This window comes from Callithrix jacchus, chromosome 2 (assembly GCF_049354715.1).
Source record: "Callithrix jacchus isolate 240 chromosome 2, calJac240_pri, whole genome shotgun sequence".
Classification (NCBI taxonomy): Eukaryota; Metazoa; Chordata; class Mammalia; order Primates; family Cebidae; genus Callithrix; species Callithrix jacchus.
Genome location: NC_133503.1, coordinates 191,259,221 through 191,286,154, shown reverse-complemented (window position 1 = coordinate 191,286,154; position 26,934 = coordinate 191,259,221). Strand labels below are relative to the sequence as shown.

The following is a 26,934-nucleotide window of genomic DNA, read 5'->3' as shown; positions in this document are numbered from 1 at the left end:
TATCCAGTGGGCCCAGTGTAATCACAAGGACCTCCATAAGTGGAAGACAGGAGAGGCAAGGGCAGAGAAAAGTTGATGTGATGAAAGAAGGGCTGTCGCAGCAATGCCGGGGGAGGCCAGGAGCCAAGGAATTCAGATGACCTTGAGAAGCTGAAAAAGAGGCAGAAATGATTCTCTCCCAGAAGCTCCAGAAGGAATGCCTGCCAGCATGTTGATTTTAGCCCAGTGAAACTGACTTTGGACTTCTGCCCTCTAGCACTGTCTGAAAATAAATTTGGGCTGCTTTAGGCCACCAGGTTTGTTACAGTAGGAGTATGAAACTAATACAACCACTAAGTCTTCAGGAGTGTTTGTTGCCATGTCACAATTCACAAGCTCAAACCCATGAGATGGGTGTGCTCAGGGGATGGCTCTGTCACTGAGCTGCCCCCCTCTTCTGCTGTGGCTTCAAGCACTTTCTCTGTGCTTCAGTTTCCTCATTTGTAAAATGGAGAGGAGGAGGATGTTAATTATAGGACCCAAATGAGTCAATCTTCTTTTAGAAAACACTCGGCACAGAGCAGTGAAATAAGGATATATATATAGACGTATAGAGATATACATTGTGCAAGTTGTCAGAATCAAAATGGAGTCACTTGTGTTAAAAAAGAAAAAAAAAAACTGAGCCAAAGAAGGCCATAAACAGAAGGTTCTCATGTGCGAATGCCTGATTGCAAGAATGACCACAAAAGACTGCAAAATCCACAGCCTTGCATAAAAGCTTCTGCAACCACAAAACAATTCTGCAAGGACATCTTTCCAGCAACTGCCTGCCTGACCTCCAACGGATGCCACTCTTATTGGTCCCTGTGGCCAAAGATAATTATCTAAACACAATTATGTCATCATCCTCACTTTTCCTTTTAAAACTTTTGCCTTCCTTTACCTTCCTGAATAAGTACTTAGTTTACTACACACACATATTCCCACTGAGATCCCTATTCCTGAGCAAACATCATTCTCTTTCTTTCTTTCTTTCTTGTTTTCTTTTTTTGAGACAGGGCCCCACTCTGTCACCCAGGCTGGAGTACAGTGGTGCGATCTTGGGTTACTGCAACCTCTGCCTCCTGAGCTCAAGCAATCCTTCCACCTCAAGTAGCTGGAACTACAGGTGAGCGCCACCACCTGTAATTTTTTGTATTTGTTGTAGAGATGGGATTCCACTATGTTGCTCAGGCTGGTCTCAAACTCCTGGACTCAAGCAATCTGCCTGCCTTAGCCTCCCAAAGTGCTGGGATTACAGGCATGAGTCACCATGCCCAGCAACATCATTTTATTTTGCAGAATCTCCCTCTCTGTTATTTGGGTTGACAACACATATTCATTAATACCTATGATAGGATGGCATTTGATGGGTTTTAATGAACTTGTCCCATTTAATCAAGGTCAAGTTCAACAGGGATGGTGAAAAGGAGATTTCCTGACCCAAAACCACCCCCTATAAGTCCCATCCATCACGCCCAGGGAGGTTGAAACATTGTACAGGTGCCAGCATGACCACCTTTGTTACTCACCCTCTTTTCCTGACTTTTTATATCCAAAGTGCTAAAGAGACTACAATTTCCGAAAGTTGGCAGCCACAGCTTCACAGGCCCCAATGAGCACCTTTGCCCACTAAGGTTCCACTACTACCACCACTACTCCCACACTGCCTCTGAGCCCACCTTGCCAGGAGACACACAATGTCTCGGAAGCCACGGAACGCTGGTATCAGTGGCCAGGAGGCTGGTAGGGACCACGGCTTCTCAGGAGCTGGGGAGTATTGATGAGGCACAGACTGGCCCTCTGGAGTCCACAGGGACTGAGGGAGCAAATGTAGTGGCAGGCATCCAGGAGGCAGAATTGTAGGGGCATTGATGAATGTGGGCACTGTATTAGTCCGTTTTCACACTGCTGATAAAGACATACCTGAGACTGGGCAATTTACAAAAGACAGAGGTTTATTGGACTTACAGTTCCACATGGCTGGGAAAGCCTCACAATTATGGCAGAAGGTGAAAGGAATGTCCACATGGCAGCAGCAAGAAAGAGAATGACAGCCAAGCAAAACGAGTTTCTCCTTATAAAACCAGTAGATTTTGTGAGACATATTCACTGCCACGAGGGCAGTATGGGCAAGACTGCCCCCATGATTCAATTATCTCCCACTGGGTCCCTCCAACAACATGTGGAAATTCTGGGAGTACAATTCAAGATGAGATTTGGGTGGGGACACAGAGCCAAATCATTCGTGGCACCAACAAACAACAGATGCCAGTCCATGGCTCTGTGCCAGGATTAATTTAGTCCCGGCCTTGCAGGATGATTGAGAAATTTAAAGGATCATGAATGAGAAAAGAGAATCGACAGGGCAAAAATGGGGCATGTAAGCGTTCTGGGGCATGGCTTACTTACCATATAGAATGGAACTATTCAACTTTCCAACAGTTAGTATGGTTGTACAAGTACGTATCTCCGAATTTCAGCCTTCTATAAAATTCTGTTCTGCAGTCTTCAGTATCTAGTGGCTACTTAAGACTGGCTCATTCAGCATCCATTCTAATACCGTTCTAGTACTTGTTTTTTTCTATCATAGTAGCCTGTAGCTAAAACCTACATTTCCCGGACTCCTCTGCAACTATCTTGCATTTAGAACCAAAATTATATTTTGGTCCTCCAGTCATCTAAACTTGCACAAGATTTAGAATCAGAACTAAATTCTGCCAGGCGCAGTGGCTCACACCTGTAATTCCAGCACTTTGGGAGGCCAAGCCAGGAGAATTGCTTAAGTGTAGGGGTTCAAGTCTGCAGTGATCATGCCATCGCGTTCCAGCCTGAGAAACAAAGCAAGACTCTGTCTCTAAAAAAAATAAAGAAGAAAAAAGAACTAAATTCTGAGGCGAGAACTACAGCGTGAGACATGGAAGTCCAAGTCCAAGATAATCACAGGCACATTTTGTCCCAGATTCCGTTAAAACTAGCATAAGGGAATGCATTCGAATTATGAAAATAATTCTTTGTGCAAAAAATTAAGGGTAAGCCACGTGGGCTTTTTCTTACAAGGCACAGGAGTTCCCTTACCCACAGTTTCACTTTCCTCAGTTGCCTACGGCCAACAGTTGTCCAAAAATATTAAATGGGAAATTTCAGGAATAAACAATCCATACATTTTAAATTGCACACTATTTTGAGTAGTGTGATGAAACCTCACTCACAGTCCTGCTGTGTCCCACCCAGGAGGTGAATCATCCCTTTGTCCAGCGTGTCCGTGCTGTATACACTACCTGCCCGTCCATCACTCAGTAGCTTTCTGCGGTAACATCTTAAACCATCACAAGAAGGGTGAGCATAATACAGTAAGATGTCTTGAAAGAGAGAGGCCACACTTGACTTTTATTAAGGTATATTGTAACAATTGTTCCATTTTACACTAAGTTATTGTTAATCTCTTTTTGTGTCTAATCTCTACATTGAACGTTATACATAGGTATTTATGTATAGGAATAAACAAAAAAAATGTGTGTGTATACATATGTATGTATGTATATATGTATGTGTGTGTGTGTGTGTGTGTGTGTGTGTGTCGGATTTGGTCCCAGCTATGGTTTTAGGCACCCACTGAGGGTGCTGGAATACATGAGGATAAGTTGGGATTACTGTATTCATGCAGTTACAAATGCTTCATATCAACTGATGATGTGACTTCATCACCATATTGACGTGTTGAAAAAATACTGATTGAAAAATAACATTTATAAGTGTCACATAAAATATATTTATCTGATTATATAAAACTTCAAGGTATTTTCTGGAGAGTAAAAATACTAAAATTCAAATTATTTTGTCTCAAATTCCCTAAACTTGAACGTATGTCACTAAACTATTTTTAGACTTCTCCACAAGGTGGGGCTACTCCCAAGCTATTCTGTTGCTCAGGAGGGACGTATAGGTGTTTTGGAAACGATTCATTAGTATCACTCCTGTTAGCAGACTTGGTAGGAAGACTTGTTAACTGCAACTCTAGGAATCACTGGGAAAGGTAAAAGATCAGTATTTCCAGCATCCTTTTAGGAGCTGTAACTTCTCAGCCTCTGCTTGTCCATGCAGTGATCACTCAGGTGGAGGCTTGCCCACAACATCTCCAGGTTCTCTGGGACCTCACTGGAAGAGCCACCGTGAAGGACATGGGACACACATGCCTCTCCCATCTCTGTCCCCAGCTCCTTCCTCAGCCCACTCAGACTGCTCTAACACATTACCATGGACTGAGTGGCTTATAAGCAACAGAAATTCCTTTCTCACCACTCGGGAGGCTGGAAGTCCAAGATCCTTTGCTCCCTCGTTCTCACACACCCCAAGCTGCCCCAAGTCTTGCACACAGACCTTCCTAACTCTCCTCTCTCCCCTCTCCTCCTCCTCTCTCCTTCCTGGCTCTGACTGAATCCTCCCCTTCTTGCCTCACCGCTTCACTGCCAGACGAGCAGCTCCAATTTCTCCATTGAAGGCAGAGGGAATCTTCCAAGATCTCACACATCAGCATCCTGGGTCCCAGCCAAGGATGCGATCCACCCCCAAATGGGATCCAACCCTACCTGGACACATCTGGATATGAGAGATGAGCTGGGGACACCCTTGGTGGGGGCTGGGAGGGTTCATTAAGAGTTGAATTATAGGAGGGTTTTGAGGGGGTTTCTTCCCTTTATCTTATTTTGGCCACTGGGAAATAGCCTCCAACAGGACCCAAGAGGAGAATCATGAGAGGAAGAGAGAGAGAGGTGACTCTCCCAGGAAACATTCCAAGCCCTAAACCTGCTTCAGCTCTGACTCCCGTGGGAAGAGGCTGCGTAGATAAGCTCCATGCGGGACTCTGTGAGAGTTGCGTGGAACAGCAGGTGTGGCTTTGAGGCCCAAGGGGCCAAGCATCGTCCCTATGGAGGGGAGGATATGGAGCACTTTCATGCGCAGACACACTGTTGCTTCAAGCTTATAACAGCACCTGCCTCCGGCTGAGAGAGAGAAGTCTCGCACCAGAGCCCAGAACCCTTCATCACCACTGCAGTGGTTAATTTCTTGTGTCCACTCGGCCAGGCAGGATAGCCGGATATTTCGTGAAGCACTAGCCTAGATGCTACTGTGAAGACATTTTCAGATGAGACTAACATTCAGATCGGTAGACTTCCAGTATGGGAGATGACCCTCCAGAATGTGGCTGGACTTCATCCAGTCAGCTGAAGGCCTTACTACAATGAAGACAGGTCTCCATGGAAGAGCGAATTCCACCTCTAGACGGTCTTTGGACTCAGGCTACATCTGCTTTCCCTGGTCTCCAGTCTCTGTGTGTGTCTGTGTATATATGTGTGTATATATACAGTTATGTACCACATAATGATATTTTGGTCAACAATGGACCCCATATGAGTGTCCCATAAGATTGTAATGCCATATGCTTACTGTGCCTTTTCTGTGTTTAGATACCCAAATACTTACCACTGTGTTCCAGTTGCCCACAGTACTTAGTACAGTAACCTGCTGTTCAGGTTGGTAGCCTAGGAGCAATAGACCACACCATATAGCTTAGGGATACGTAGGCTGTAGCTCCAGGTTCATAAGCGCACTCTATGATGCTCACATAATGATCAAATTGCCCAATGGCACATTTATCAGAGTGTTTCTCCATCATTAAGTGAATATGACTGTGTATGCATATTTAGACATAAATACACGTCCTATTGATTCTGTTTCTCTAGAGAAACCTGGCTAACACAACATCTGCCACCCGGTCTCACCCCTCTACCCTCACCTGGCCAGCCTCCTCGGCCCTCCATTGGCTCCCAGTTCCACTCAGAGTCAAAGCCAACATCTCCACGAAGGCATCTAGAACCCCACCCCATTTACACAGACACCCTAGTTCTTTCCCCCTGCTGGTCTCTCCTCGCAACTCCCTCCCAGCACCTACACTCCAACCCAGGGCTTTCTGGCCCGCTGTTCCCTTGTAGCAAGGCCTCCCCTATATGTGCATATGCCCAAAGCCTACACATCCGGCAAGTCCTCCTCCAGCATCACCTTCATCATGAGGCCTACTCACCCACCTTATTCAAAATTTCAGTCCCCCCACCACACATGCTTGAGGCTCCTCGCCTGCTCGTTTCTTTCTTCCTATAGTATGAACCATCTTCCAACATATAAACGAAATGTGTTGGTTTAATGCTATTGTCCACCCTCAACTGGACTGTAAGCTTCCCCAGCACATGGATTCTTTAGTTTCATTGACAGTGTAACCCAACTCGTAAAGCCGAGCCTGAAACACAGTAGGTGCTCAACGACTACGTGTGAAATCAAAGAACCCCTCCTTGGTCCCACAGCACTCCACCACCAGCCCCAGCGGCTGCCCTCTCATCAAATGCCTCTAAAGAACAGTTTCCACGACTTCCACTGCATTCTTCATTCTCTTGAACTCCCCCCAACCTGGCTTGTGTCCCCTCAGCTACATAGAAACAGCTCATCAAGGCACAGGAACTTCACATGGCTAAAGCCTATTGATCTTCGTCTTACTGATCAACTGCATTTGGCAAAATTGATCCCCGGTCTTCACTCAACCGGCACGTTCTGTCTCCTGACCCTGCACTGACCTGCTGGCTTCTCCTCAGTCTCTCCACCTCTCAGCTCTCTGATGTCATGCTGGCTCAGAGCACAGGCTTCAGCCCTTCTCCATTCACTCTGACCCCCAGGTGACCCCACTGAACCTCCAAATTCTTATCTCCAACCCTGACCGTTCCTCCAACTCCAGACACAGCTGTCCAACTCCCTGTTCTCTGTGTGGATGTCTCAGATCAGGCATCAAACTCAGCATCTCCCAAATCACACGCCATTTCCATCCCAAACCTCCTCCTCTTTCAGTGTTCCCCCTCCTTCCAGTGCAAAGGCAACCAGACTTGTGGTCATCCTGAGCTCTGCTTTCTCTCATCCCCCTTCACTTCTAACCCACCCTCAAACTCCACCAGCTCTGCTGCAAAAATACATCCCGAATCTGACCACCTCTTAGCTAATCCACCACTACCACTCTGGGCCACGCCACCATCATCTCTCACCCAAACCACTGCAGTAGCACCCAGATGGTTCTATCATCCCCCTTCTACTTTCCCACAGAGACCAGGACTGTCCTTTCAGAATGGAGGTCAGTTCATGTTCTTCCTGTTAGCCCCCTTACTCCGTACCCTTCTTACTCCGTCTCCTACCACTTTTCCTCTTTGCTCACTCCCCTCCAGGCCCTCGGCCTCCCTCAGCTGTTCCATTAAGATGCCAAGTACACTTAGGCCACAGGACCTTTGCACATGATCTTCCCACATCCTGGAACCCCTTTCACCAGATGGCCACCTGATTCTCTCAAGTTCTTCAGGTCCCTGCTCAAATGCTCCCTTACCAGTGAGCCAACTCCTGATCCCCACCATATCAGGCAGCAAGCTCTGCCTCCCACCCACTCTCTGCAACCTTCTCCAGCTCCCTGGCTTCACTTATTTTTGCCTATAGCCTTTGACATAGTGCGTACTATGCCCACTAGAATGGTAGGTAAGGAGGGAAGGGTCTTGGTCTGCCATGTTCACAGCTGTATTCCCAGCACCCAGAATAGCACCTGATTCATAGCAGGTGTTCAAGGCCCATGTGTTGAGTGAACATCAAGATGATTCAGATGTCAGTGGTCTGGGAAACACATTTCTGAAGAAAACTGCACCTGATCTTGAGCTCTTTAAAGTCACGTATGTGTCTTGTTCACAGGTGTGCCCCAGCCCCCAGCACTGTGTCTGGCCTAGAGTGGAACCTTATTAAAGAGATTAAGGAGTAGATGGAGCTGAATGTTAGTTATTCCTCATGCCTCATACTACCTTGTGGGGGAACTTCCGGTAGACTCACACTCCTGGCCTCTCTCCCCATCCCTTGCCTGTGTGAAGAAGCAAGGTAAGTGGATTTTCTGATTTGCAACTATGAAAGAAGTATACTGTGCTGGCTCTCTCCCCCATCTTCTAAGCAGTTGCTGTCTGTCTGCTCTCATCCGTGCTACCAGGACAGCCCCTAAGAGGGAGGCTCCTTCCATCCAGCTGTTGGGGATGTGTGAATGGCTACAGACTTCTAATCAGCGTTATCTGTAATAACAGATCAATATCTTGAACTCCATCATTCCAACATCATCTTGAGCTCTGAATCTTCTCGGTCAAGGAGGGGAAAGAAGCGTTATAGAAAAGTGAAACTGGAGGCCATGGTTTAGATGTTCCCACAGCCATCCACCCATAACCATGTGGCCAACACTGAAGTCATCCTGTTTTCCTTGAGGTGCTAGAAGTGCTGGCTCTAATCATAACTGAAACACAAGACATAAGCTTCACGTCCTTGTCAGCATGATTCGTTGAAATTAAACCCATCAGCTCCAGACAAATCAGTCCTAACGGTTCTACTTGCCCTAAAAAGAATGTTCATGTATAACAACCAATCGAGAAAAAGGTCAAAATACTTCCTTCGTTATGCTTCACAGACACTGAGCTGCCAAGCTGCAAGGCGAGCTTCTTACCACCTGGCTTGAAGTCTCCCAGATAAAAATCTATACTTTCTCTCATTGTATGACAACAAACTTTCAAATAGGTCCTCATTTCTTCTGATTGTTTTGGTTAAAGGCAATTATTTGTCAGCCTCTCACTCCCAGGTCAGTTGTCTTTATTTTCGCTATTTGCCTCGTCCTACCCCACTGCTCAGTCTTTCAGTGTGTGTAGACACACGTAGACATATGCACTGTAGCATGAGTAGACACATGCACTATTCATCATTTTGGTTTCTTTCTGCCTTTTTGCAAGAGGCAGAGAGAAATCAGCAGGTTCCTCACCCCTGGAGCAGGAAGACCTTGGTAAGGACTCACGGTGAGCTCTGCCTTCAGAGCCCCTCCTGCTTCCCTTCTGCTTTCTCTTCCTTCCATTTCTTGGTGAACTTAGAATCCCTCCACAACCTCTGTCTCCTGATTTCCCAAAAGGGGCACAGCTGGTAGATTCGGCAGGCATTTGAACTACCTGGGATGCTTGGGGAAATACTGATTGCCAAGCCTGCTGCAAACCCATTGCATCAGAACCATTGCACAAAAGGCACAGGAATCTGGATTTTTCTGACTCCTAGTGGATGCCGAGCAATCAATCCCCAGATCAGTCTCAGCAGCCGAGAGGACACAAGTGCCCCTCCTGGAGGATACACAGCTGCCTCCATGCTGGATGAAGGTGAGGGCTGAGGACACCTTCCAAGTGGAGGTAATTCCTGTTCCACTGAGCTTATGGGCTGGGGTGATCCTCCAGACAGCATCCCATCCAAACCTGGAGCCTGGAGTCGTTACATGGCTGTGGCGGTGGTTCTTGAACTTTTAGTTCTCAGGAACCCCTTACACTCTTAAAAATGATCAAGGATTCCAAAGAACCTTTGTGTGCAGAGGTTACAGTCATTGATATTTACTGTACAAAAATTAAAAGCAAGACACATTTAAAACATAGGAATATACAAACACGCTCCATCTGTGGCAGGGCGCCCTGGAGACAGGCGCACAGGACAACTGTGAGCACAGTTTATTTTTTGGTTTTTTTTTTAATTTTTTATTGCATTTTAGGTTTTGGGGTACATGTGCAGAACATGCAAGACAGTTGCATAGGTACACACATGGCAGTGTGTTTTGCTTCCTTTCTCCCCTTCACCCACATTTGGCATTTCTCCCCAGGCTATCCCTCCCCAGCTCCCCCCCCACCACTGGCCCTCCCCTTTTCCCCCCAATAGACCCCAGTGTTTAGTACTGCCCTCCCTGTGTCCATGTGTTCTCATTTTTCATCACCCGCCTATGAGTGAGAATATGCGGTATTTCATTTTCTGTTCTTGTGTCAGTTTGCTGAGAATGATGTTCTCCAGATTCATCCATGTCCCTACAAACGACACGAACTCGTCATTTCTGATTCTGCATAATATTCCATGGTGTATATGTGCCACATTTTCCCAATCCAGTCTATCATCAATGGGCATTTGGGTTGATTCCAGGTCTTTGCTATTGTAAACAGTGCTGCAATGAACATTCGTGTGCATGTGTCCTTATAGTAGAACGATTTATAGTCCTTTGGATATATACCCAGTCATGGGATTGCTGGGTCAATTGGAATTTCTATTTCTAAGGCCTTGAGGACTCGCCACACTGTCTTCCACAATGGTTGAACTAATTTACACTCCCACCAACAGTGTAAAAGTGTTCCTATTTCTCCACATCCTCTCCAGCATCTGTTGTCTCCAGATTTTTTAATGATCGCCATTCTAACTGGCGTGAGATGGTATCTCAATGTGGTTTTGATTTGCATCTCTCTGATGACCAGTGATGATCAGCATTTTTTCATATGATTGTTGGCCTCATATATGTCTTCTTTTGTAAAGTGTCTGTTCATAACCTTTGCCCATTTTTGAATGGGCTTGTTTGTTTTTTTCCTGTAAATCTGTTTGAGTTCTTTGTAAATTCTGGATATCAGCCCTTTGTCAGATGGGTAAACTGCAAAAATTTTTTCCCATTCTGTTGGTTGCCGATTCACTCTAGTGACTGTTTCTTTTGCCGTGCAGAAGCTGTGGAGTTTCATTAGGTCCCATTTGTCTATTTTGGCTTTTGTTGCCAATGCTTTTGGTGTTTTGTTCATGAAGTCCTTCCTACTCCTATGTCCTAGATGGTTTTGCCTAGATTTCCTTCTAGGGTTTTTATGGTGCCAGGTCTTATGTTTAAGTCTTTAATCCATCTGGAGTTAATTTTAGTGTAAGGTGTCAGGAAGGGGTCCAGTTTCTGCTTTCTGCACATGGCTAGCCAGTTTTCCCAACACCATTTATTAAACAGGAAATCCTTTCCCCATTGCTTGTTTTTGTCAGGTTTATCAAAGATTGTATGGTTGTAGATATGTTGTGTTGCCTCCGATGCCTCTATTTTGTTCCATTGGTCTATATCTCTGTTTTGGTACCAGTACCATGCTGTTTTGATTACTGTAGTCTTGTAGTATAGTTTGAAATCCGGTAGTGTGATGCCCCCCGCTGTGTTCTTTTTGCTTAGAATTGACTTGGCTATGCGGGCTCTCTTTTGGTTCCATATGAAGTTCATGGTGGTTTTTTCCAGTTCTGTGAAGAAAGTCAATGGTAGCTTGATGGGGATAGCGTTGATTCTGTAAATTACTTTGGGCAGTATAGCCATTTTCACGATATTAATTCTTCCTAACCATGAACATGGAATGTTTCTCCATCTGTTTGTGTCCTCTCTTATTTTGTTGAGCAGTGGTTTGTAGTTTTCCTTAAAGAAGTCCCTTACGTTCCTTGTGAGTTGTATTCCTAGGTATTTTATTCTTTTTGTAGCAATTGTGAATGGCAGTTCATTCTTGATTTGGCTTTCTTTAAGTCTGTTATTGGTGTAGACGAATGCTTGTGATTTTTGCACATTGATTTTATATCCTGAGACTTTGCTGAAGTTGCTTATCAGTTTCAGGAATTTTTGGGCTGAGGTGATGTGGTCTTCTAGGTATACTATCATGTCGTCTGCAAATACCTCTAGGGTTGTCTGAAAGGATCTGAGCCCCACCTCCCCACCCCCACCTCCACCCCCGTCCTGGACCATGCTTAGAAACCTCTAGGCTATGGGAATGAGCAGAGTCCACAGGCTTCCTGCAGGACACCTACAGAGGCATGCCCAACCTCTGGATGACATCATTTCCTGTTTAACTGGAAGAAAAGAGCATCCTCAAAAATGGCATCTACAAGGCAATCAGCTCAGGTCCTGTGGAAGCTGAAGCACCAGAACCACTCCAAGCCTGCCACTTGGCTCAATCACTCAGACGATTTTCAGACCCAAGCGCTGGAGCCACAGAAAACACCTGTTGTGGTCAGCAGACAACCAGCCCCCAGAGAGCTCCATGACTTAATCCCCAGAACCTGGGCATGTTCAGTTACATTAGGTGGCAGATGGACCTAGATTGCTAATCAGCTGATCTTCAAATGGAGAGATTACCATGGGTTATCCAGGAGAGCTCAATGTAATCATAAGGAGCCCTTAAACGTGGAAGAGAGGGGTAGCAGGGGGTCAGAGAAAGGCACGACAGGAAACATGGCAGAGACATGCAATGTTGCTGGCTTTGAAGGAGCCAAGGTATGCAGCTGCCCCTAAATGCTCAAAGAAGCAACGGAGCAGATACTCCCAAGAGCCTCCAGGAAGAAATGCAGCTGTGACTGCATTTGAATGCATTTGACTTGATTTCAGCCCGGGGAGATCCATGCCCGAATTCTAACCTGCAGAACTGTTAGATAGCAAAAGTGTGTTCTTTTAAGCCACTAAGCTTGTGATTTGTTACAACACCCAAAGGAAGTGAATACCACTGGTAAAACTGAACAGCACCTAAACACTCCCCCAACAGAGAACCCTCCAGAAGAACCCTGGAGTCTGGAATTCTTTCCTGTGGGCAGAACTTGGCATAAACAAATAAGCCAAGCAAGGAACTCACACCACTGCCCAGTCAACCAGCATGATGCCCATGAGAACTGCTCACCCCGTTTATCTCCCTAACCCTGTCCACAAATGACCCAGACACTGCACTATGACCAATCTCCAGAGGATTCGTCGAAGCATCTGCTCCATTCAGGTTCTTAAAAATGGGCATGTTGGATTCATCGGCCGTTCTTTTTCCCCTCCAAGACTTTGCATCAACTGTCATGAGGACGATTAAATAATTTTGCACTTAGTCTTCTGCTGTACTCCCTGGCCTGGATCATGACCACACCGAGGATGTGACCACCAGCAAAAGACCTGGAGATATCTCCAGTAAGCGCAAAAGCTGGGCACAGCCTTAGAGTCTCCTGCTGGAGGCGGAGGGGATGGGAGGAAATGCATTTGTGGCTGCAGGGGGATCACTGGGGAGTGAATATTGGAAGGACCATGAGTGTGCATTGTGAGCTTCCCAGCAGCCTAGAGGTGGAGAGTCGTGTGTCAGTCAGTACCTCCGCCTACAGTATCCCCCACTTCCCTGGTAACCTCCCCTCCACTGCCTCTAGGCCACGTCGAGTCATTTCAGAAATGGCTGAGCCCTTTCACTCCACAGGGATGACTGGATCAGAGGGGAACACCTGGTCAACCTGGACCAATCAGTGTTTCCATCTCTGACTTTGGAATTGGAGCTAAGACAGACAGGTTCTATCTTTGATGGCTTAGGTTCTATCTTTGATTGCTGTAAATGTGAAGCTCAGACACCAGGGATTGGCTTCATCTGTCTCCAAAAAGACTATGGACATAAACAAAGCCAGTCTTCAGAAAGGAACAAAAATGTAGACACCTTGTGTGTGCAGAGATGAGAGCCCTGGGTTACCTGGTGCATCTGGTTCTTGCACCTTCCTGAGACCTGGCATCATCACGACCCACGCTGTCATTCCCCAAGACAACCCTGGCCCAGGCCCCTTTCACTGCTTGAGTAGGTATACATTTTTTGCAAGCAAAAGAACCCAAACCCACACTGGATATCCTATTGTAAGAGTGGCAAGTATTTGTTAGAAAAAAAAGTAAGATCATAACCAGTATTTATTTTATTCCTCTATGGATTCCTGTGAGCAGACTGTGTGATGGACAGTCTGCATGCCTCTCGCCACCTGTCCCACAGCTTCCCTGTTCCACAAGACGCTTGGGATCTGCTTGTCACCCATGATGCATAACTAGTAGTGCAGAGGAATTAATGCACTTAAGTGAAATGTTCACCGTGGTAAGCCGGAGCAAGGGAAAATTCTCCTTCCCTCCCCCTCCTCAACTGCCCTCGTTTCATGTGGCCTCATGGCAGAAGCCGACCAGACTGCTACCTGGACACAGCCAACTAAATAACCTTCCCTTATTTTGATTCTCCCTCCTCCCCTGCTTCTCCTCACTTTTCCCGCACTCTTGCCTTCCCGGGGTTGGACTCCTCATAAATTTCATCACACGAATCCTTGCCTCAGGCTCCGCTTTTTAGGGAATTCATTCCAAGACATTCTTGGTTAAAATGAGGTCTATAGTACATGTAGACAATGAATATGATAGAGATGAAAAAGTCCCAGCTAGTTTTCTGGTAACTGAAAATGCAATATATATTAAATTAACTAAAACCATAAAACAACTGATACCCCTCCAAGCAGATTACAGTGAAGCTATTTTAGTCACATAACACTAATCGACTGCTCACACCAGAGAATGAAAATAAGATAATATTAGCAAATAAACCAAGTTTAAAGCCTCGCCACTTCTCAAATAAAAGAGAATTGAATCTTGCATAAAAATCTAGACTTGCCAGGCACAGTGGTTCATGCCTATAATCCCAACACTTTGCGAGGCCGAGGTGGGCAGATTGCTTGAGGTCAGGAGTTCAAGACCAGCCTGGCCAACATGGTGAAACCCCGTCTCTACTAAAAAATACAAAAAGTTAGCCAGGCGTGGTGGTGCATACCTGTAATCCCAGCTACTCAGGAGGCTGAGGAAGGACAATCGCTTGAACCTGGGAGGAGGAGGTTGCAGTGAGCTGAAATGGCACTCCAGCCTGGGCAACAGGCGGGTCTAAAGAAAATCTCATCTTGTTTAATTGTAAATAAATTATTCAATACTACTCTTCAAATAATGCCTACTTTTGCCTGGAGAAAAAAAATGAACATACAGTCAAAAACTAGACACACCTGTCACATGGAAACTCATTCAAAGAAGCCACTTTCATGGGCGGCAGCTAGGTGGCGCACTTTCACCACCTTTGCCTGTTTCAAGGTTCACTCCCGGGTCGCCTCTGCTCTTATGAGGATTTGCTATTTTGACAAACTGAAATTTACTATGCTATCATCTGAGAATTTAAGAAATCTCAAAACTCAGTAAGTAGAAAATCATAGTATCATAGATGAAATAAAAGTGGGATGAACGTAAACCGTAGAGAATAGTTTAACTTGCCCATCAATGCACAAACTGCTGCCACTGCCCCTGTGGTCTCCCATTCTGGAGAGGGAGGCATTTTATCACAGGGTGTTTGAGGAGGGTTGTGGTCCCGCTGTCCTTTAATTAGGAGGAATGTGTGTTTGCTGTTTACAGGAAGTGTCCTGACAACCAAAAAAACTTTTTTTTTTTTTTTTTTTTTTTGAGACAGAGTCTCGCTCTGCCGCCCAGGCTGGAGTGCAGTGGCAGGATATCAGCTCACTGAAACCCCAGCCTCCAGGGTTCAAGTAATTCTCCTGCCTCAGCCTCCAGAGTAGCTGGGATTACAGGTGTGCACCACCATGCCCAGCTAATTTTTATATTTTTAATAGAGACGGGGTTTCACCATATTGGCCAGGCTACTCTCAAACTCCTGACCGCAAGTGATCCACCTGCCTTGCTCAGCCTCCCAAAGTGCTGGGATTACAGGCATGAGCCACCGCACCTAGCCCAAAAAGACTCTTTTTGAACAGCATTTCTGAAATGCATCCCAGGTAGAGATGGAGGGCGTGCGGTGAGCAGGGTCACCGGAGGGAGGCCTGAGAAAAGCAGAAAGAGCTGGGGAGCAGGGAACGGGTTGCTCGCAGAGTAAGAAGTGAAGTGCAGGGACATGGTAATAACAACAGTGGGGGCAACGATTTCTTTCTAGTGATTCATGTGAGGAAACATTTTAGAAGAAAAACTGCAGCTTCACAATAAGAAATCCATAAAATCATTTACTAGAGTGCTAGACATGGAAATTTTATGCAGCCATTAAAAATAGTTTTGAAGAAGCATTTTAATTAAGTTGAAAGGTGTTTATGATGTTGTAAAATTTAAAAAAATATATCAGGCCCCCAAAAAGTATGATCTAATTTTGTAAAAAAATTAATTTTGTAGTAAATAAATCACATGTGCATATGTGTAGAAGGAGACTATTCATAGTGATTATATCTCTGAGACTCAGGTCTTACAGATTTTTTGTGTTCTTTCTCCTTGGTTTACTTGTCTTTTTTTTTTTTTCAATCACTAGCATTACTCTATACCAGGCCCTGTTTTAAGCGCTTCCTAAAACCTGACCCACTTGAAGCTCACAACACGCCTGTGAAGTAGGTACTATCACCATCCCCATTTTCATAGATGAAAATACTGAATCACAGAGAGGTTGAGTGACCTACTTAAGGTCACACAGCTAATGAGTGGTGGAGCCGATTCAGACCCAGGAAGTCAGGCTCTAGCTTCTGTGCACTTAACTAATAAAACATGAGAAAAAGTAAATTAAAAGCATAAAGAAAAAGCAAGGAAGGAAGGATGGAAGGAAAGAAGAGAGGGGGCAGGGATGGGGGTAAGGAAGAGACTCACAAGAGAACAACACACATTTGCTCTAAAAACTTTAAGAAACTGAGGCCAGGCACGGTGTCTCACCCCTGTAGTCCCAGCACTTTGGGAGGCCAAGGCGGGTGGACTGCTTGAGGTCAGGAGTTCGAGATCAACCTGGCCAACATGGTGAAACCCATCTCTACTAAAAACATACAATTAGCTGGGCATGGTGGCGCGAGCCTGTAGTCCCAGCTACTCAGGAGGCTGAGGCAGGAGAATCCCTTGAACTCAGGAGGCAGAGGTTGCAGTGAGCCAAGACTGTGCCATTGCACTGCAGCCTGGGCAAACAGAGCGAAACTCTGTCTCAAAAAAAAAATAATAATAATACCTCTAAAATTTTATTACTAAAGGGAATCTGTTTTTTAAAAAAGAAAAGAAAAAATATAACCAGAAAAAAAGATAACATCGAAATATTTAACCCTAAATAAATTAACAGCACAGAACCAGAAACAAGCAAATAACACCTTTGAAATAAGAGGCAGTTTCGCGTTTTTTTCTAAAATCCCTCCCGCGGGCTGCTTCCCCGCTCAGAGCACAGGTGTTGGGGCAGGACTGACTGCTTTTCACTTGCAAGTCTTGACTTTGCCTCTCTAGAGCATGCCCCAACCTGACTGGCATGAAAGCTCTAATTTTCCTTTTTAACCAGGTAAAAGAAAACCACATTGTAAAAAGGGGGAAAGGGAAAATGCCTAAGCTGAGTGCATAGCAAATCCTAAATGTTAGTCTTCACTATTTAAAAGTTTGTCTGCTTCAAGACCAGAGAGCTGAAAGTGAACAAATTAAGTACATTGAAGTCTCGGCAAAAAAGCAAACAGTTCAGGTGGACCAAGACGGCTGCCCTGCTCAGTACTGGGTTAGGGGGTAGACGTGCGCTGAATCGTTCTCTTTGGACTGAACGCCTGCTTGTCAGACAGACCCTGACCCAAGGAGCCTAGAGTTAGAGTTAGGGGAAAGAAAGGAAGGAAAAGTGAGAGGAGGGGGAGGGAGAGGGGGAGGAGGAAAAGGAGGGAGAGGGGAAAGGGGAGGAGCAGGAGAAGGAGGGGGAGGGTAGAAGGAGGAGGAGGGGGAGGGGAGGGGGAAGAGGGGGGAGGAGGAGGGGGAGAAGGAAGAAGAGAAGGATGAGGAAAGGGAGAGGGAGATTGTATAAAAGGATGAGGAAAAAGTCAGGAGGAAAGAGGAGTAATGGGGGAAAGGAAGGAGGAGGTGAAGATGAAACAGAGGTGTGAGGGGAAGCCCTTCATTTTGCTGTGACTGGGGTTTATATGTTGAGAAAGGGGATACAAATGTATCTTGGAAACCCACGCAGCCTAAAAATGGGAAGAGAACTATTCCTTTTTCTCTGTCCCTCAGCACAACTTTAGGCAAAAATCTCCATCTGCAAAAGAGATAAGTGTGTCTATCCCTTAAAAACAGGGTCAGGATTAAATTCCGTAAAGAAGTTTGAGTGTCATCTCCAACAAGCATGAAGCAAATCCTCCAGTACATGGGGCAGAATGAAGGGACTTTTAGAAAGTAATCTTCAGATAAATAAAGCTGGTGCTAGGCCAGAGATGAAGACAAAAGCCCAAAGAGCTCCCAAGTAGCTTCACAAACTCACTGGGGAAGAGACAAGGTTCATTTTGCGCATTTGGCTGACAGTTTGCATTGAACGGGTACATTTTAAATAGCCAAGGATGAGATTGTTATAAAACAATATTATTCACGTCACTGCAAATGCCAAGTCTTGTTCTTCAAAACCCCACTCTTCCACCTAAGTTGACTGATTCTTCCATCTCCTCCACAAGCATCCTAATCCCACCTAGGCCTCAGACCCCAGCAGAAAACCCACCATCATCCCAGATCACCCACAAAATCCCACAGATCACATTTGAGAAATTCCAAAACAGACAGACATAAGAATGAGAATGAAGGAAAGCCCACGATCTCTGTTTTTGGAATTTTTCTATCACATTCTTGTAAAGGTCATTTGTACCTAATTGTGCTTTGACCAAAATGCGATCTTAACCTGATTTCTTTGCACTTACTCATTTGCTAGTGATGTGCTGGGCCCTGTTTTACTTCATTTTGGTGCCAGTGGCCTAAAAACTTGACTTTAAAAGTCTAGTTTTCGGCATCCCACTGCAAATACATTTTCATATTCAGGGGATTCCCTTATAAAAGAGTTGTTCTTATATAACATATTTAATGAACTACCAAGTTACTGGTATTCCACTCGCATCTAATGTCTTTATTTTCCAATACTAAAAGATCAAAAAGGTAAAAATACATTATTGGCCATTTCTAAATCCTTATATTAGATTTAAGATATTAGTTCACTGGGTGTATATCTGCATACAGTTACCAAGGCATAATTAAAAGTCCCAAGGTGAAACTTAATCAGCCTCTCCCCGCTTAGACCAATCATCACCACGGAGACTGCTAGGCTGTGACCCACTTCCTTCTTCAGATGCCTTAATTAGTCCCAGAAACACCAAAGCTCTTTTCTGAGAAGTGGAAATCTATTTCTGTTATTCATTAACACCCTTAAAGCATATTCTGCAGCTATTAGACACAAGCCAATGGGAGGGCAGTGGGAAGCCACAGACATGGGGCATGATTAACATCCTCAGTGAAGAGGCGATGGGCGTGCAAATTTCTCCTTCGCGATGCCCGTCTACACATGCTCAGCTTTCCAGTGGAGAATGCAGAATTCTAACGAAGATGAAATTAGGATCCAAAGTCATTGTGAAGTTAATGAACAAATGCAATCGTGATGCAGATGCTCAACACGTTCAGAAAGGAGTTAAATGCTCTGTTTTTATTACTGTCTCTAAATCTTCTCTTTAAGCAGGTGGAACATATTTCAAAAATAAATGAAGTGCCGGGCGTGGAGGCTCAAGCCTGTAATCCCAGCACTTTGGGAGGCTGACGTGGGTGGATCACAAGGTCAAGAGATTGAGACCATCCTGGTCAACAAGGTGAAACCCCATCTCTACTAAAAATATTAAAAAATTAGCTGGGCATGGTGGCGCGTGCCTGTAATCCCAGCTACTCAGGAGGCTGAGGCAGGAGAATTGCCTGATCCCAGGAGGCGGAGGTTGCGGTGAGCTGAGATCACGCCATTGCACTCCAGTCTGGGTAACAAGAACGAAACTCGGTCTCAAAAATAAATAAATAAAGTAGCTGGGAGGGGATTCTCAGTTTTAAGGTCCTAGGTCTACACGAGCCTGGGAAAAGGACACCAAACACCCAAAGATTCTGAGATTAATTTTACCAGCTAAAAAAAAGAAATGATATGTTCTATGCCGCTATACTATCAACTGCAAATATAATGAAATATAGCTGACATAGCATTTAGAGTCATAAAAAGATCATATAGTTAATAAATAAGTGTAATGCCCAATCCGCTCAGCGTTAAGTCAGGCATCATCATAGGTGTTTCCTTAAGAGATTAAAAGCAGAAATAAATGTGTCCTATATCCCATCTTCTGAAAAAGCTTCACATGCATGAGCACAGCTATGAAGAGATTGGCTTCACGGGTGGTTGTAGAATTAGCTTGCCTAACGTACAGTCATGTCCCACACAATGATAAACCCAGAAATCAGTTGTAACATTCTGGCTTCTTGAGATTAATCTGACCCTAACACACATGCCACACCATTCCCAAGACTTCAGCAGATCCCAGGGGGCTCAGGGCTCAAGACCACCTCCAGCTGTGTCCTTCCCCTGGGGAGACCAAGTGTATAATGCAGCCCATGACTCAAATTCCACAAAGTGGCAAAGGGGCTCGTGAAGACGGCAGACCTCCTTAGAGGTCAGGAGGGAGAAGACGATTTCCAGGTAAGCCCTGCTGTCAGGCTGTCCTCCGCTCACCTCTGACCTGGGGGATCTTCCCATGCCTCCTACCCCACACACATCCCAGCCTCCATCTGCAGGCTTCCCACTGCACATCCTCCGGCACGCCTCCATCTCTCTTCCACCTCTCTGCCTCTCAGCCACCCACCAGCCTGCCCCAAGACAGTGGCACTGCTATAAGTCATTCTCCATGCTCACTCTGCATCTGCCTCAAGGTCTCATCTCCTATCTCTAGTCACCTAACCAGAGTTCCCACAGCCCCCAAGAAACAAAGACAATTTCCTCCCCAAAAGGGAATTCTGCCATGGAGATCATGAATTATTTACATTCATCTAGAAGAGTACGATCATCATTCTCTAAAGGCCAAAGGTAGACATAGTCAAGACATGCAGACCTTTAAAACTACTTCTATAAGCAACTTACAGTCTTACCATGCAAAATAACCTGACTATGACAAAGAGTAGAATCCTGTTGCAAAATGACTCATTACACATTTCTAATAAGAAAAGATACCTAAACCACAACTACTTACACTCAAAGCCTGACATGACACAGAAAATAAGGTTATCTTATTCTTCAGCAGCTATAAAGGAGTCACACCATCGGTTGAATAGTCTTCTGCTCATAAGCTTAAATGGGAGCGGAACCCGCAACCTGGCTGGAGATGAATGACCTCAGTTTGAGAGATCTTCACCCGCCTCTTCCTCTTGGCTCTGAGCGCAGATGCTCAGATTGCTGCTCACCTCATTTGTCTACTGCCATTACCGCATTTGCCTATAAAATCTCTTCTGCCTGCATGGCTAGCTGTTTGCCTGCTTAGGTTCACTGGGAGCAGCTGCTCGTGTTCATTGCCACAATCCATCTCCAGCAGCATCCATCCATCACACATGAGTTTCAGCAAACGGGGATCCCTGCAAGCCAGAATACCCATTCCAGGAGCTCAGGAGGGCAAGCTTGTCACGGACAGGACCTGGGGTTGCTGACAGGCCAGTGTGAGACTACACCCCACACTGACCCTTCCCATGCTTTTCAGGCCATGATAATCACATGCATTTTGTGCTGAGTCCATTTTCATTTCTCATTTCATTTTTCACCAGTGTTCAGCAAGCTTGTCTTCCCAATGAGGGGGTTGAGAACTAATGCCCTATTTTCAGTTTCTTCTGAAGTCTCCCACATTGCCACATGCAGTGCAGCATATATACAGTAGTGGGCAACTACAGACAGTGCCCTGATGTCCAAACCCCCAGAGTCAGCCCTGAGGATCACTGTGATGAAAGCGAAGTTCCTCTTTAGCTCTTCTTTCACCCTCGTATCCTCTTTCTCCCTCTGCCTTCCCTCCTTCCATTGCATGAGCATCCATGTCACCAGGGTAGCAACTGACAGGCCTAATGGGCTGCCTCTCCATTTAGTGGGGCCTGAAGCTTATGCAAACTGGGGGGCCCACATTAAGAAAGAGAATAGAAAATTAAAAACACAAAGTTAGGTATTAAAGTGAATGTTTTTCAGAAAGAAAAAATAAAATATAACAAATTACAAAGTTTTCAAATCTGACAACACAAAATCCAGGTTAAAAAAAAAGTAGCAAAATGTTTTTATTAACTTCCTGAAAGACTTCTATATCCAAATATACAGATGATATGGACAGATTTAGACGCAGATGATACAGGTATGTACGTATGTTTTGGCCACAAACTTTTTGATCCTTTCTTTATTCAACAACTTGGTTATATTTCCCGGTGTGAAAACAAAAATAATTTAGTCTTCTTTCAGCAGAGTTGACTGAAATTTGACTTTTATAATGGAGGATGGAATGCAAAAAACACACAACTTCACAGAGATGCACAGCGCTATGCAGTACAGTTTACAGATTTGTACCCTACAAACGCAGGAATTCTGAGAAAGCCTATTATACACAATTCCTATCATAAAGGAAGAAATGTATGGTATGTTTACAACTGTATCACTGCACTATCAAAAATAGCCTTGATGGGCGAAAATTTCCCTTTTTGTTGATGAGATTCCAATCCACCACTTTGACCACATCTGATGATTAAGGGTGTTTCCCACACACTGGCTTTCTGGCTCATGCATTTCAAAACTGGTCTCTCCTCCATGGAGCACATGCTTCTATGCTGGGCATCACAGACACATTTACATGAACGTGAACTTGGCCTTGGACCTTCAGGTCACAGCTCTGGGCAAGCAGCCACAGCCACGGGAAGGAGTGCTGGCAGAAACATACATAGCAAAACATACGTGTGCTAACCACCTAAATACATCCCACAAACCTAAATGAAAGATTTTTCCTTTAGCTGGATCTCATCCCCACCCAACAAGAGGGAAAACTGGATGCAAAGAACCCAGAGTAGAAAGAGACAGGGCTCTTCACTAGCTGTAGTTATCTTCTATCTTAGGCCATTCAATCTGTTGTAGACTGGGTAATTTACAAATAATAATCATTTTTTTCTCATAGTTTTGGAGGCTAGGAAGTCCAAGATCAAGGCACTGGTAGATTCGGTGTCTGGTAAGGGCTGCTCTCTGCTCCACACACGGGACCTTGTTGCTGGATCCTCACATGGTGGAAGGGTGGAAGGGCAAATGGGACTAACAGACTCCCTCAAGGCCTTTTATAAAAACACTAATCCCATTCCTGAGGGCAGAACCCTCACAACCTAGTCACCTCCTAAAGACCCCACCTCCTAATACTATTGCACTGAGCATTACATTTCAACAAGAATTTTGGAGGGATACAGCATTTAAACCATAGCATTTTCCTCAATGGTCCCCCACAGTTCATGTCTTTCTCACATATAGAATACATTCATTCCATCCCAATCGTCCCAAAAAACTCTTAACTAGTTCCACCTTCAACTTTAAAGTCTAAGTCCAAAGTCTCATATAAATAGCATCTAAATCAGATTCGGGTGATACTCAAGGTATGATTCATGTGAACCTATGAAATCAAAGAAGTTGTGTGCTTCCAAAATACAATTTTGGGACAGACAGAGGATAGACAGCCCCCCTCCAAAATAAAGCAATAGGAAAGAAGAAAGAAGTGACAGGACATGACCAAGTCCAAAGTTCAACAGGGCAAAGAACATTAAACCTTAAGGCTGACTCCATCTCCCACCTTCTGGTCACACTGGGGCAGAGGTTAGACCCCCAAGGTTCTCGGCAGCCTGTTCCCATGGCTTTGCTGGGCATAGCCCACAGAGCAGCTCTCACGGTTGGAGTCCTGTGCCTGCAGCTCTCTTAGGCTGGTGTTGCATGCTGATGGCTGTGTAATTCCGGGATCTCAGGGGCAGCCCCAATCCCACAGCTGCTCAAGGCATTGCCCTAGTGTAGACATCCTGTGGTGGTCCCAACCCCACCATTCTGCTAAGCATCGCTCTACTGGAGACTGTCTGTGGTGGTCCCGCCCCTGCAGCAGTTCTCTGCCTGGATTTCAAGGCTCTCCAGGGTATCCTTTGAAATCTAGGTGGAGACAGCCATTGCCCCACAGCTCATGCACTCTGTGTGCCTGCAGAGTTAGCATCACGTGGATGCCACCAAGGTTTACCACTTGTTTCTTGTGGGCAGGTGGCCCTAGAGGATCCACATCCCTGGTGTTCTCTCCTGAACATGTTTTCTCATTTTTTACAGACTAAGAATTTTTCCAACTCTTTAAGTTCTGCTTCCCTTTTGATTATAAATTCCATTTTTAATTTATTTCTCTCTTTTCATGTTTTATTACAAGAGTCAAGAGAAGCCATGCCACATCCTCGACATTTTGCTTAGCTGTTTCTTCCACTAAAAATTCTGCCTTCCACAAAACACTATGACACAAAAACAACTCAGCCAAGTTCTTTGCCACTTTATGAGAAGGATGGCCTTTCCTCCAGTCTCCAATAACATATTCCTCATTTCCATCTGAGACCTCATCAAATGACCTTTACTGTTCATATTTCTACTAACATTCTGCAGTCAAATCTCTACCCCAAGCTATACCCCCTCTACCAACATTCTGATCACAACAACTTAAGCAATCTCTAAAAAGATACAGGCTTTCTCTACAGCTCTCCTCTTCTAAGCCGTCACCAGAATCACCCTTTATTTCCATTCATGGCAATGCAGGACACTACTCCCATTGATGAGAGCAGAGCCCTTGTGACCTAATAACTCCCTAAAGGCCCCACCTCTTAATACTACTGCAGTGAGGATTAGTTTCAACATGACTTTGGGAGCGACACAAACATCCAAACAATAGAAGTTCACTTTCGCAGATTTTACAAAAACGCATGCCCACTGGACACACTGCTTGGCGCTTCATGTGTAAGTGAAGGGCCCAGAAAGCCAAGCTTCAATAGTTTCATTGTAAACCCAGCTCTGGGCTACCCATTCTGAGTTGGGAGAGTGAGTAACTTTTATTACATACCTTATCTGACCTTGTATTTTACATCTACTGACTCGTTTATTTCTAAACCTTATCTTATGAGGAGAGTAATAGTTCCATTTTATAAATGAAAATGCCTAGCGTATTTCTGAGAGAATAATGAGAAATAGTTAAAAAAAAAACTCTTGAAATGATTGTTTCTAGTGAGGGAGTTAGTGGATAGGGCTGGGATAAACACATGTTTTGAATTGCACACACATTCATATCGTTAGAGAATTTCTTTTCTTTTTTTCCCCATGGCCATTGATTTATTTTTTTATTTTATTTATTTTTTTTTTTTGAGACAAAGTCTCACTCTGTTACCCAGGCTGGATCGTAATGGCTGGATCTCAGCTCACTGCAACCTCCACCTTCCCAGTTCAAGTGATTCTCCTGCCTTGGCCTCCTGAGTAGCTGGGACTACAGGCATGTGCCACCACACCCAGCTAATTTTTGTACTTTTGGTAGAGACAGGGTTTCATAATATCAGCCAGACTGGTCTCAAGCTCCTGACCTCAAGTGATCTGCCCTCCTTGGCCTCCCAAAGTGCTGGGATTATATGGGTGAGCCAGTATGACCAGCATGCCATTGATTACTTTTAAAATTTTATTTTACCGTAGTAAGAACATTTAACATGAGAGCTCCCCTCTCAACAAATTTTCAAGTATACATTATTGCTAACTATAGGTACAATATTGTACAACGGATCTCTAGGGCTTACTCATCCTGTTTACCTGAAACTGCATGCCCATTAATTAACAACTCCCCACTTTCTGCTCCCCCAGCCCCTGGCCACCATTCCACTCTTTGCATCTATGAATCTGAGTGTTCTAGATACCTCATCTAAGTGGAATCATGCATTATTTGTCTTTCTGTGACTGGCTTATTTTACCTAACACACTGTCTTCAAGATTGTTGCATATTACAGGATGTCCTTCACTTTAAAACTGACTAGTATTCCACTGTATACATATAGCACATTTTCTTTTCCCATTCATCTGTCGACGGACATTTACATTATTTCCACATCTTAGCTATTGTAACTACTGCTGCAGTCAATATAAGAATGCTGCTATCTCTTTGAGATCCTGATTTCAGTTTTTTTGGATAAATATCCAGAGATGAGGGGTGGCTGGATCACATGGCAGTTCTATTTGTTAATTTTGTGAGAACCTCCATACGGTTTTCGGCAATAGTTACAGCCTTCTGCATTTCTACCAACAGTGTGCAAGGGCTCCAGCATTTCTCTGTCTTCCCAATGTTTGCTTTTTGTTGTTGCTGTTGTTTTATGATCGCCAGTTTGACAGGTGTGTGGTAATACCTCACTGCAGTTTTGACTTTTTAAAGAAAAAAAGAATCCACACTAACAGAGAAATTACTGATAATAGGTTCATGTATCCTAATACTGTTATGGGCTGAAGGATGTCCCCTCAAAAAGTATGTGGAAGCCCTAACTACCCCAAAGTACTTCAAGGTGTGACCTTCTTTGGAAATAGGGTGTTTGCAGATTTAACCAAGTTAAGATGAGGTCACTGGAGTGGGCTCTATCCAATCTAACCGATGTCCTTATAAAAAGAGACCAGCACAGAAGGAAGGTGATGTGAGGACACAGGGAGGAAACAGCCACGTGACTGGAGTGATGCAGCCACAAGCCAAGGACACCTGGGGCCACTATCAGCTGGGAGCAAGGCCTGGAAGAAGCGTTCCAAGTGAGCATGGCCCTTGCCAACACCTTGAATTCAGGCTCCGAGTCTCCAAACTGTAAGAGAATAAGTTTCTGTTGCTCTATGCCACACAGTTCATGACAATTCAGTACTGCAGCCCTAGAAAACCAGTAAGATTATCTCGTGATAGTTATGATGAGCGTTGCTTTATGGTTGTTGGCTGCTTGCATGCCTTCCTTTGAGAAGTGTCTGTTCATGTCCTCTGCGCACATTTTAATGGAGTTACTTGTGAAATACCATCTCACACCCAACAGAAGGGCTTTTGTAAAAAAGCCAAAAACAAAAACAAACAAACAAAAACGAATACTAGCAAGGCTGTGGGGAGAAAGGGAATGCTTATTAGAATGGAATGTAAATTAGGCCAGCCACTGTGGAAAGCAGTCTAGAGATTTCTGAAAGAACTAAGAAGTGAACTATCATTCAACCCAGCAATCCCATTACTGAGTATATACCCAAAGGAAAATAAATCATTCTACCAAAAAGACAATGCACAGCTATGTTCATTGCAGCATGATTCACAATAGCAAAGACATGGAATCAACCCAGGTACTGGACAGAGAAAATACAGTACGTACACTCCATGGAATACTACGTAGCC

At 44.7% G+C, this 26,934-nt stretch overlaps 1 protein-coding gene and 1 long non-coding RNA gene across 12 annotated transcripts in view; one reads left to right on the top strand and one right to left on the bottom strand.

The window, feature by feature from the left end:
• Window positions 1-8,922, top strand: part of LOC118151594 (uncharacterized) — a 36,536-nt gene extending 27,614 nt beyond the window's left edge. The window contains exons 4-7 of the long non-coding RNA XR_004739990.3: window positions 1,041-1,150; window positions 3,256-3,360; window positions 7,792-7,971; window positions 8,078-8,922. This is a non-coding gene — a long non-coding RNA (uncharacterized LOC118151594). The remainder of the gene's footprint in view (window positions 1-1,040; window positions 1,151-3,255; window positions 3,361-7,791; window positions 7,972-8,077) is intronic.
• The window catches only part of DNAH5 (dynein axonemal heavy chain 5), a 385,840-nt gene that overhangs the window by 319,603 nt on the left and 39,303 nt on the right, over window positions 1-26,934 (bottom strand). The window lies entirely within an intron of this gene.